This window comes from Coenobita brevimanus, chromosome 76 (genome assembly GCF_032717465.1).
Source record: "Coenobita brevimanus isolate Jiangsu-jjx chromosome 76, ASM3271746v2, whole genome shotgun sequence".
Classification (NCBI taxonomy): Eukaryota; Metazoa; Arthropoda; class Malacostraca; order Decapoda; family Coenobitidae; genus Coenobita; species Coenobita brevimanus.
The window spans coordinates 23,368,564-23,381,027 of record NC_137029.1 but is presented as its reverse complement, the minus strand read 5'-3'; the positions used below and the strand labels follow the sequence as shown (position 1 = coordinate 23,381,027).

Here is a 12,464-nt window from a genome sequence, read left to right as displayed (position 1 = left end):
CCTCTAACCCCTCTCACTCGAAAGGGTCTCTCCTACAGTGAATATTGTTCCTTTATACTCACAGTCCGCGGCCTTGTTTTTTGTTTACGGAATTGCTATTCGTTGGACATTTCTTTTCTCAAGCACCGTTTTCACCGCAGTTTAGAACACGCAAGGCGAATTCGATGTGGAAAAACACGTACGCTGTAATTTTCACACACACACACACACACACACACACACACACACACACACACACACACACACACACACACACACACACACACACACACACACACACACACACACAGGGCACAATCCACTATGCCATCCTATTAATCAGCTTTAATAGAACCTCGCACATATAATCCTCCTCCCCCCCATTCCTTGCTGTCTCCTCCTTAATTCCACTCTCCCTCTTCCATCCCTCCTCCTCCTCTCCCTCTTTCGTCCCTCCTCCTCCTCTCCTTCTTCCATCCCTCCTCCTCCTCTCCCTCTTTCGTCCCTCCTCCTCCTCTCCTTCTTCCATCCCTCCTCCTCCTCTCCCTCTTCGTCCCTCCTCCTCCTCTCCCTCTTCCATCCCTCCTCCTCCTCTCCCTCTTCCATCCCTCTTCCTCTCCTCCCTCTTGCGTCCCTTCTCCTCCTGTCTTTCTTCCATCCCTCTTCCTCCTCTCCCTCTTTCCTCCTCCCTCCAGTTTCCCCCTTCCACGCCCCTCTGCTCCATTCCACTCCTCCTCCTCCTCCTCCACGTCTCTTCCACTCGTGTCCATTCTCCTCTCTCCACACCCACCCTCCACCTGCCTTTGTCTCAGCTCCCTCCCTCACCCCTCCTGCTTTCCCTCCACGTCAGCTGAAGTGAATAAGATGCCAGAATATAATCTGTAGTACCAAAATTAAACTAAAATAATAAGTCATCGTAGTGTAGAGGCAGTGGATTTTTTTTTTTTTTTTTACCTTCATCAACACGAAATAATTATACTAAGATACGTAAAATTATCAGACAGTAGCAAGAATGAAATCAGCAACGTATTAAAACAGAATGAATATCGCCAGTGCTCAGATAAATAATAGCATGCAAGAGAAAATGAACGTAAGAGTAAACTGGTAAAGAGAAGGTGTTAGGGAGCCTCCGTAGCCCACGAGAAGAGATATATGTCACAGAAGCAGGTGATTCGTGGAAATGCTCTTTTTTTTTTCTCTTTTTTTTTTTTTTTTTCCTTTTGTCTTGGAATGGGAATTGTTTTTTGTGAGCAGTTTTTAGTTCACACACACACACACACACACACACACACACACACACACACACACACACACACACACACACACACACACACACACACACACACACACACACACACACACACACACACACACTCTCTCTCTCTCTCTCTCTCTCTCTCTCTCTTACCATTGCCTCATCCACCCTCACGTCCAAGCAACACAACAGTAGTCACCATTATCATTCTCTCTCTCTCTCTCTCTCTCTCTCTCTCTCTCTCTCTCTCTCTCTCATAATATCCTTGGCTCTCTGTTGTTACCTATAGATGTGTTGTTTTCACCTGACAACCCTTTCAGTTCGGTGACGCATTTTATTTTTGCCGTCTTCATTTTTTTTTTCTCTCATCACAAGGTATGTTTTTCGAATTACTGGTGTCATATATAGCCTTCATTAACCCCTTCGTTACAAGCGTCCCCTTCCCTAAGCTGAGAAAAATCGTCTGGAGTACAGATCTTGAATTTAACCTTTTGTTATCTAGTCTTTGTTTTTTCTTGGGGGGAAAATCATGCTGGCTTCTGGCCTTTGGTTCCTTCTTCCTTGCATGAAAAAAATGGTGAATAAATGAAAGAAATGACACCTCCCAATTTAGGAAAATCGTCTGAAGGTACAGTGAATAAATGAAAAATATCAGATTCATGGGTTTAAGACGACGAGTTGGCCCCAAAATTATAAGGTGCCATTTTACGTGCTATTAGACCTTACTGTTGCTAATTAGAGATCTGAAGGTGAGCAAAATTAATGCCATTATGAAGATATCAATATACTCCTTTATACTCCAACTTGGCTTCAAACTTCCCTATTTCCCTTGTGAATGCTGAGTTGAAGCAATATGATTACCGTTGGAATATGATGCTAGTCACGAAGAAGTGCTGTGCAAAGGGTGTAGAGGTGTAGTATTGTCTTGTTATTATTATCATATCCATTTTTACAGTAACTTGGCCTTAATTTTCTATCTCTCCATCATCCATGCTGAGTTGTAGCAGTATGATTACCCTTGGAATATGAAGTGCTAGGGAAGGCGTGTTGAGGTGTTGTATTGTCTTTTTCTGCCACTGAACTACGTGAAATAGGTTGAAAAGGGACGAAAATCTGGGCCAGGTTAGTGTAAATGAACTACAGTTGAATTTATCTATAGTGCAGTTGCTATTATTATTATTATTATTACGACTACAACTACCACTACTGCTATTATTATTATTATTATTATTATTATTATTGTTGTTGTTGTTATTTGATTACTTCACCTACGACTTTAGTTACTTATAAAGCTTACAAATAACGTGTTAATGATAAATATTTTCAACCATCCATTCCTCTACTTTTGAGACTGAGATATTTGCTGTTGTTTGGTTTTACTTGTTACCTTATTTAGTGAGTTTTAAATTATTCTTTATTCTCTCTGCTTTTCTATTTTTATCGGTTTATTGAGCCATTTATTTTTATTTAACTGTACTGGAAATTGGCAGGAATAATACCCGAGCTGGTTTGTCTTTGTTAAGTGAGGAGTGAGAGACTGAATAGGAGAGGACTTATGAGTGAGTGGAGGGGAAGAGGAGGAGAGGAGACCGAGGATGAGGTGGATGGATGGGGTAGAGAGGTGCATGAATGAATAGGGTGTGAGTTGGAGGAAGGGGTGCCTGTTGGTGGAAGGCAGAGTAGCACGGGAGGCGATTTGCTTGTGGCCACCCCCTCCGGAATTAAGGCTTTAGAGTGTAGATTGATAGGTAGACAGACAGATAGATAGACAGACAGACAGAGATAAATAGAGGCATAGGTAGATAGATAATTATAGACTGATAAATTATTATTTTTTTTTGCATTCTTCGTGTGTATGTGTGTGTCTGTGTTAGTTAGTGTGTGTGTGTGTGTGTGTGTGTGTGTGTGTGTGTGTGTGTGTGTGTGTGTGTGTGTGTGTGTAGATGATGTGTCTGTTTGGGTGGCAGGATGGGGGTGGGTAAGGCACACAATGAGCGGCATTGTCCCAGCCATCACCGTCACTCTCGCGCGCACACACACACACACACACACACACACACACACACACACACACACACACACACACACACACACACACACACACACACACACACACACACACACACACACACACACACACACACACACACACACACACACACACACTCTCTCTCTCTCTCTCTCTCTCTCTCTCTCTCTCTGTCCCTCTCTCTCAGCTCTTATTGCTTATTTGGAAGACGATTCAGACCAGCTTAGATCTAGTTCCACGTAGAGAAGATGTGAAATTTATAGTATGGTTTTGGTTCATCTAGTGTTTAAATATTCTTGCTGTATTTTACTTTTTCACACGAACTTTTAGAAATACACCTTTGTACTGAAACGATTTGTGATTTCTTATTATTTGTAGTTTTTCTTGTATTGCGCTTCTTGGCCATTCCGCAGGGCAGTTTTTTCGTGTGTTTTGGGGACGGCTCGGTCAGCGTTCTCAGTGTCTATTGATCACTAATCCATCCTTGCTTCCATTGCCACTTCCACGCCCACACCCGCATACTGAGCCGTTCCCACAACAAATAATATACCGCATGGTGCGTTTCTAGTGGAGTGCTATTTTTGGAGTACCCTGTATATTCTTTGTGTGTCACTCTGAGCACAGGCTAATCACTCCGTTCCCTTTGGCTCAGTAGTCCTTTGTACCGCCCTCCTTCACATGTCACAGCTTTGTTACACCTATACTTCTTTCATCTTAACTTGGCTCAGAGTTTCGTTCTTTTGCAGCTTAGGTAGTTCAGTGGCAGGCAGTGCTGTGGCTGTGCATCCTTTCCATAGCACTTATTCGTGACGAGCATCATATTCTAGCGTTAGTCTATTCTCACAGCTCAGCAGTTAAGGTGGGGGAATGGAACTTTTAGGCCAAGTTAGTGTAAAAATAGTAGTGACAGTGGACGTAGTATTTATAATTACCCTGCCGCTTTCCAAGAAGTCTCCCACACCACAGCTTCTTTGTCAGTATTTTGAATCAGTTTTAAATCTAGAGGTATTTTAAGAATATGGAGTAGTTTTCGTTTTTTAGTATCACTTAGTGTGCTGGAGAGGGACGCCTTCACGTGGTGACACCGGTATAGTTGGATGATGAAGTTTCCTAGTTACACAGATGTCCCTCAACTACTTCCCTATCGCCTCGAAAGGAGGATGGTGAATTGGAGGAGGAGGGCATCTTCAGCCTGCCGTCCACTTCGTTCAGTTTTCATATGAACCAAGGACTGGAACCACTGCTGCTGCTACTACTACTACTACTACTACTACTACTACTATACTACTACTACTTACTACTACTACTACTACTGCTACAATCACTTATTCGTTCATCAACTATATCATCCAACTCTCTACAATAGCTATATCTTCCTCAGTAATCAGAGAGGACTGGGACTACAGTGACATTTAGTAACTGCATTGGTCCTACTTCTATATTGTCTCCACCAGAATAATGTAAACGAACTATAACACAGAGTTCATTACAATTCAGAGTCTGGCTTCTGTTCCATCTCCCTTAAGACGCGAGAGAACCAGTGTGTAGTAGGGCAATGGCTGTTAACCCCGGGGTCGCCGCGCCAAATTGAGTCACACTGGGTTTTTCACTGACTCGGGGCAAGGGTTTTCAGTGAATGTGCCAGCCTTCACTCACCCCTTCACTTGTTTTTCACGTGTTTTTCATTTTTATATCCCTTCATACGTCTGACCACCAGCACTATTTTTGTATTTCCTCGCGTACGGTTTTCCCTAGTCTGAAAACGAAATTCTCTCTCTCTCTCTCTCTCTCTCTCTCTCTCTCTCTCTCTCTCTCTCTCTCTCTCTCTCTCCGCTTAACCATTTCAGTACGATGACGTCTTGCTATTCTAACTATCACCAGACGATTATAATTAACTTAGACGGGGACTCTACTGGAAAAAAAAGTTCATGTAAGCTTTATCCAACCTGTCCAACTCAAAATCTGTCCTAAACTGAATAAACCAGTCGGGGGATGGCAAGAATAAAGTTAAAATTACGTTCCCAGACTGAAGAGGTTGAATCTAATCCGGCCTGTATTTTCGTATATGACCTTTTACTTTATTATTATTATTATTATTATTATTATTTTATTTTTTGGTGCCCAGAAACCAGCCTGCAAGAATTTGGTGAACTTTTGAAGAAAACATAATGTGTGTGTGTGTGTGTGTGTGTAATGAATATGAGAGAGCACTCATGGGACAACCCCCGTGCCCTACATTACTGACACACTGTAACACCAAAAACATCACGACAGCATTTCTGCCCACCTGATCACAGTCGAGAGAGCCGAACCTGCGACCTTGCCCTGTGTCCTTGCCCTTTGACGTTGCCATTTGGCCTTGTCCTTTGACCGATTGTTGTCAGAATCGAATCACTTCATCTTTGCCTGACCGCAACCCTCCCGCCATTGTTGGGTCGTATTGTGTTGAACTCCCCTTATGATCTTGACCTTTGACCTATTATCCTTAAAATCGAAGGACTTAATCCATTTCAGCCGCTCAGTCCTTCCACCAAGTTTCATCCAAATCGAATAAACAGTGCGTTATGCTGTTCACACACACACACACACACACACACACACACACACACACACACACACACACACACACACACACACACACACACACACACACACACACACACACACACACACACACACACACACACACACAGTCCCGAAAGCAATATATCCATGGTCTGTCTTGAACGGTTGAAATGATTTGGCGAGCTTGGGAGGGGAACAACACGTCATTACTGTGAAGGCCTTAGGAGTGAGAGTTTGTGGCTGTTCTAGTAGTACTCATCATCACAAACAATATCCCTTGTACCACTTAATAGTTAAATGCTGCTGTAGTGAAAAACTGACCGTGGTAATTAGAACAGAATTATTGTCCGGGTAAGCGACAACATTTTATCATCAGAGTTTGCTCCCCAAGTCACCAGGCGGCTGGGGTTGTAAACTGGGACAGCCTCTAATTTTTCAATTTCATGAAAATATTGAACCTAGAATACATGAATTAAATTTTTTTGAAATCCACATGAAAAACTGATTTGACCGTGCGAATTGGTTTATTTAAAATCCACTAGAATTTTCTTCAAAAATGTTAAAAGTTTTCTTTCAGTTCTGATATTGCAGATCTCACTGAAAGTAGACATTCAAGAATACCTAAGTTCATTTGCGTGGACATCCGTAACACCGTGGCGCGAGTCACAGATCGTCACCAGCTTATTTTATTTTTGCTGAAAGCAAACAACAAAACCAAAATCACATCAACCAGTGCAAAAAGCGCAGCAGCTGTGGCAAGTGGTGACCATGAATAACATCCATGCTTAACATTTTCTTCAAAGGTATTTGGTTGGAACTCGTTTCGTTCATTCACACACATTCCACACCTAAGTGTTGATCCCTTTCTACTCATTTACAGTGTTCCATGTCCCGGATAATAGTTAAACCCTCCATACACTGGGTAGAAAACACTAACCGAAGCAGTTGGGAACAAATTAGTGTAGCTTCAGGTGTGCGTGTGTGTTGCCTGTTCAAGTGTGTGTGGCCTGCAATTAGTGCTCAGGTGTGGTGGAGGTGATTAGCAAATGATCGGAATTACCCGCACCGATAATTATTCTGTATTTAACTGACCATGCTGCCAGCCAATTAGCATTACACTCAGGGCTGCACGATAGGGAAAGAAAGTGATTCACCCTCAAAAGGCGTCCAAAATCAGTGCGTTCCCAACTGTGTCACTCTCACTGAGTCACTACCGTTTTGACGTGCTGAATATAGCAAGGTCTAACCGAAGAGTGTTATGAGCGTCACACTTATGGGCAAATGTTGAAGGATGGGAGTATTGGTGGTGTGTATGGTGTGCCTCTGGCGTGTGTCTGAGGTAAAAGTGGTTTATATCAGGAGAGTCTCTGAAATGTGTCTGAGTGATGTGTTCAAAGACAAAAGGCACCTATCAACATGTGTTGTGGTGGGTGCGGCTGTTAGAGGTGTCCTGTGTTTGGTTTGTAACATTCTCCACTGGGGGCTGTCATACTGAATCTGATCGTCTGGCAGCAGCAAGAATAAGCTTCAAAAGGACATCACCGTAATGAAAGGGTTAAGTGAAGGTTTAAATTCAACAAAACATTAACGAACTCTGAAACTCGTCAGCTAACTCCTTCGGTCCGATTATGCTTTTTATTTTTATTGCCATCTGATAATTTTCATATTTTTTCTTGGTACTGTCTTACTGTTATTTTACTATTATCTTGCCAGTATTTCATTGGTATTGTCTCGTATCTTCCTATTATTGTTCATGCTTCACCCAGACAGTTTTATTCAGCTCAGAAGAGAGTTTTCGAACACGAGACATCACACATACGGCCTTCATTTGCCCCTTCACAACCAGAGCTCTGCCTTAAGATGAATAAAATCGTCCGGAGGAAATAGGAACAGAAAAGACAAATACATCGTTAACCAATAATTCCATCAACCCAGGGACATTCTCTCTCTCTCTCTCTCTCTCTCTCTCTCTCTCTCTCTCTCTCTCTCTCTCACCCCAAACTATTTTATTCAGCTTAGGAGAGACTTTTCGAACTGGGGTTAGATAGGGGCGTCATTAATCCCTTCATTACTACTGGACTCTCTTAAGCTGAGGAAAATACGCTTATAAGTAACAAAAATAAGGTAGAAAAATACGTGGCCGTGTTGTGGGGGTCAATGAAGGGGGGAAAAAGTGTTGAAATGTTTGGGAAAGAAAGGTGTTGTTAGTCACGTTTCTCATTAGTCTGTTGATCTTTATAGGAACTTCACACACACACACACACACACACACACACACACACACACACACACACACACACACACACACACACACACACACACACACACACACACACACACACACACTGGAGCCTCTATATATAACTGCAAGTGACAGACATATAATTGATACGGACGTGTGTTTAATTGGTGTGACAGATGTTCAGGTAGTTTTGACAGGTTTTGACAGGTGCGTGAGTCGGGCGGTTAGGCAGGTGTAATGGCAGAGGACAGGTGTGTGTGTGTGTGTGTGTGTGTGTGTGTGTGTGTGTGTGTGTGTGTGTGTGTGTGTGTGTGTGTGTGTGTGTGTGTTTCTGATACTGATTTTTACATAACCTGGTGCTGATGAATACTTAACATTGACACACACACTCAGTCCAAAGAATATCGGTGTCCAGTATGTGTTAAATATTATGACACACGAATCAAACAATGCCGGGAAAAATGCCATGTCAGCTACTTGCCATAACTAATCTAAGAAGTTGTAATGCGCTTGATTTGTACAGGTATTAAAGAGATGTTGATTCTATATGACTGATTGATTCCTGGTGACATCGGACCCGCAGCGTACCGACACCTTTTGTATTGGGTGTACAGTCAGCCAAAAACGTATCGAGCCTCTTACCGCTCATATCATTCTGAAACATGGCCGAAGCATTGTGATATATGGAGCACCCTGTGATTATAAGTACAAATATTATCATTGGTAATTATTAGGTTTCAAAATCGCACAGAAGTTCACATTCTGGGTGCTGCGTTTTTCAAGACATTGGGTTAATAGTTTCATGTGTGTCCTACAAAATTCGCTCATTTTCACATCCGTCGTAACCTAGGTGTGTGATACTTTTTTGTCGACTGTAAATAACCACAAACTTATGCTGACAGGTATGCAAGTCCTAGTACATGTCCACTGTGCTAACAAGTGCGATAAGTCAGACACAAAACCCAGCTAGATATTGTGCCTTAGAAAGCACAATGACGCCGTGCCCAAACTTTGACCTTAACCCCTGACCTTGACCTTTAATCGTGTTTATATGTATCAGTTCATATTTGGGTCACTGCAGGACAGAATCTTTTCCTTGAAGGGAGGGCGATAGCCAGAAATAGTCCTGCTTCATGTTGGCGATGTATGAATGGGGAAGGGGTATTTGTAGGAATGGAGGTGCATTTGAAAGTCGCATGTTGTGATGTGTACATTTGTGGTTGTTAAAGTCTGTATATTCCGTTGGTAACCCCGACACCGTATAAACATATGGAAGCATTTGAAAGGGCACACTACCACCATCCACCTTAAAGTCCGCCACGATTTTGGTTCAAACCCTAGGCTCGGGGCACACGCATCGTTAGACGAGGACTCTGTCGATCGAGCCACCGTAGCTGATCACTGTGAACCAAAAAAAGAACCACTACTTTCCATCCTAACGCACAGTGTGTACTCGTATGTCAAGTTTCATCCAGCTTGGGTCACTCATTCATGATATTTTCAGCACCCTGAACTTTGACCTTAACCCCTGACAACCTCTTATCGATCTGCACCCAAATAAAACAACTTATTCCCAGACCTACGCACGGCCACACAACGAACGTTCCAGTTTTGACCCCCTTTAAGCCACATTCATGGGATTTTTTTTTTAGCATAGATACAAATATAAACACATGGGAATCGACCTCATCACAATAGCCACGGCTTTCACGTCGTTGATTATAATAGACTCCTGACCGCTAACACCCCAAATATAACCTAACCTAACATTTCTCCTCGTCCACCCACAGGTACTTGAGTGAAGCAAGTCAACGTCAACGTGAGGAGTGCGGTGGCAGCGGTGACGTGAGCATCTGCAGCAGCTTTGATGAGTCTGAACAGGAGACCAGCCCCACCGACGCCTGCCCCGCCCCGCACCACCACCACCACCCCAGGTCACCCTCACACGACCCATTCATCCATGCAGACTCACCCAGACGCAGATACAGTAGTGCTGATCCAGGGGTGAGTACGTGAGGGGTGTTGGTAGGGTAGTAGAGGGAATATAATGAATGATACTGCTGATCTAGTGATACGCAGATACAGTAATGCTAATCCAGGTGTGTGTGTGTGTGTGTGTGTGTGTGTGTGTCTGTGTGTGTGTCTGTGTGTGTAATGTCTGGGTTGTACAAGGATGATAATGGATGGTTGTGCTGATTTAGAGATGAGTACATGGGGTAGCACTGGCACGGTGCTACAGGGAACATATTACAGTATTTGAAAGTTTGAGTACTTTGGGCATCACTGGCAGAATAGTACAAGGAATAGTAGTGCTGATGAACAGGTGACCGATTCTCTGACATAACCATAATTTGTTTTCATAGGAAGTACAAGAAGAGGAGAACAGATAATCTTCCCTTGTCTTCTCTTCCTCCTACAAAGACGAATATTGTTTATGAGAGGAGACTTTTTGAAGGATTTTATATTTTATTTAGGACGAGGAGAGGCGAGTATAGAGTCTTCCCATATCTCCAGTTCCTCCTGTAAAAAGAAATCCAAGTTACGAGGGAGAATCGAGCGTAAATATGTACAAGAATCCCTCCTCTGTTAAACTGGATATGATAGTGATTCTTCCTCGATGATTCCCCGTTTCTTAGTAAAATAATTAGGGACGCGTTTGGGCGAGGGGCTTTGTCTGTGGCGGGGCATGGAGTCACCCGTGTTTATAGATTGGGAAAGGCGAGCGGCATAATTTCTCGGAACCCGCACAAAAGAGCCCGAGTTTGTGGGGTGGTGAGGGGGTGGGGCATGCAGCGTCTCTCTCTGTGTTCCCTTGTCTGTCGTGTTCTAAGTGGCTCTTGGTTTTTCGTAACACTTCTTCTTTAGTGACTTATTCTGCTAATTGCACTTCAGTATTCCCCCTTTCCTTTTTCTTCTCCATCATCTTCTCTCTCTCTCTCTCTCTCTCTCTCTCTCTCTCTCTCTCTCTCTCTCTCTCTCTCCAACGGATGCGAATTGTATCGATATTAAAACGATATAATTAACATGAAAAAAAAGTTAAGATGTAAAATGCAGAATAAATCGCTATGGAGGAGGTGTAACGAAGCCTTCCATGCCACTCAGAATACGATCCTATATATGACCCCATTCCCTTCGTGCCTGTCGGGTGGTGGTAATTTATGCATATATGTAAAAAGCAAGTAAGGATATTTTTTGACGGGTGTGTATGAAGCTTTGACCTGATTTCGATCCTCGGGTGAAAAGAATCACACTGCTACTTGTATTACTTTAGTATTAATGTCATCATCATCATCATCATTATCATCCATCATCATCAGGCTGTTATTATTAGTAGTAGTAATAGTAGAAGTAGCGTTAGTATAGATAAATTGCTAAAACACACACACACACACACACACACACACACACACACACACACACACACACACACACACACACACACACACATATATATATATATATATATATATATATATATATATATATATATACACACACTGTCTTATCCTTGCCTTTAAAGACATGGGACACCACCGCCATGGAAGTAGTGTCAAGGGAGTTGAGGTAATTGACCACGATAATAACTTTTCTCCGCTGAGGCTTACAACTTTCACGATTTCACTTTCATATTTGACGCGGCATGAGCTGCCAAGTTTGAAAATAGTTTGTGTGTGTGTGTGTGTGTGTGTGTGTGTGTGTGTGTGTGTGTGTGTGTGTGTGTATTTTGTTTTTGCATAGATTTGTTTTTTTACTTGTTTTATATTATTTGTTGTGTGTTGTTCCAGTTTTCCTTTGTACCGTATATTGTTTGTACCCACGTTGTGTAATGCCACGTATTACATTCATGCTGTTGTTCTTCCTTATGTTTGTCGTGTTCTGGAAAAAAAACAGTTTTCACCTGAACCATTGCCACGGCCAAACTGATCACCCTATACAGCCCATCTCAGGACCTTCCCCTCGCCCTGCCCCACCACTCACCATCATTCCCGCCCATTCCTCGTGTTCCTTTCCACCCACATTACTCATTTCCTACCCTCATAACTGTACTGTTTTAAGAGAAGTCTATTTCCACCACCATAGCTATAACTGATACCCATTTTAACAGGGTGTACTCGTCCCACTCTCCACCACCATCCACCACCATCTTAGCCCAGCCCACTCACTTCACCTTGTTATTTTTCACAGCACTGAACTAAGAAGCATATTCCCACCACCAGTATCACACCTCATATAGTGCCCGTCTTCTCTGTATCTTCGACTGCAGACACTACAGTCCGTTCAAGTTAACCTGGCTCAGAATTTTTCCCTTTTCGAGTTAAGTCACGTAGCTCAGTGGCAGGAAAAGACAGTTCAGTGGTTCTGTGTCCTTTTCATAGCACTTCTTCGTAACTAGT

At 42.8% G+C, this 12,464-nt stretch overlaps 1 pseudogene; it reads left to right on the top strand.

Annotated features, from left to right (window-relative positions):
* The window catches only part of LOC145408283 (uncharacterized), a 116,930-nt pseudogene that overhangs the window by 52,559 nt on the left and 51,907 nt on the right, over positions 1 to 12,464 (top strand).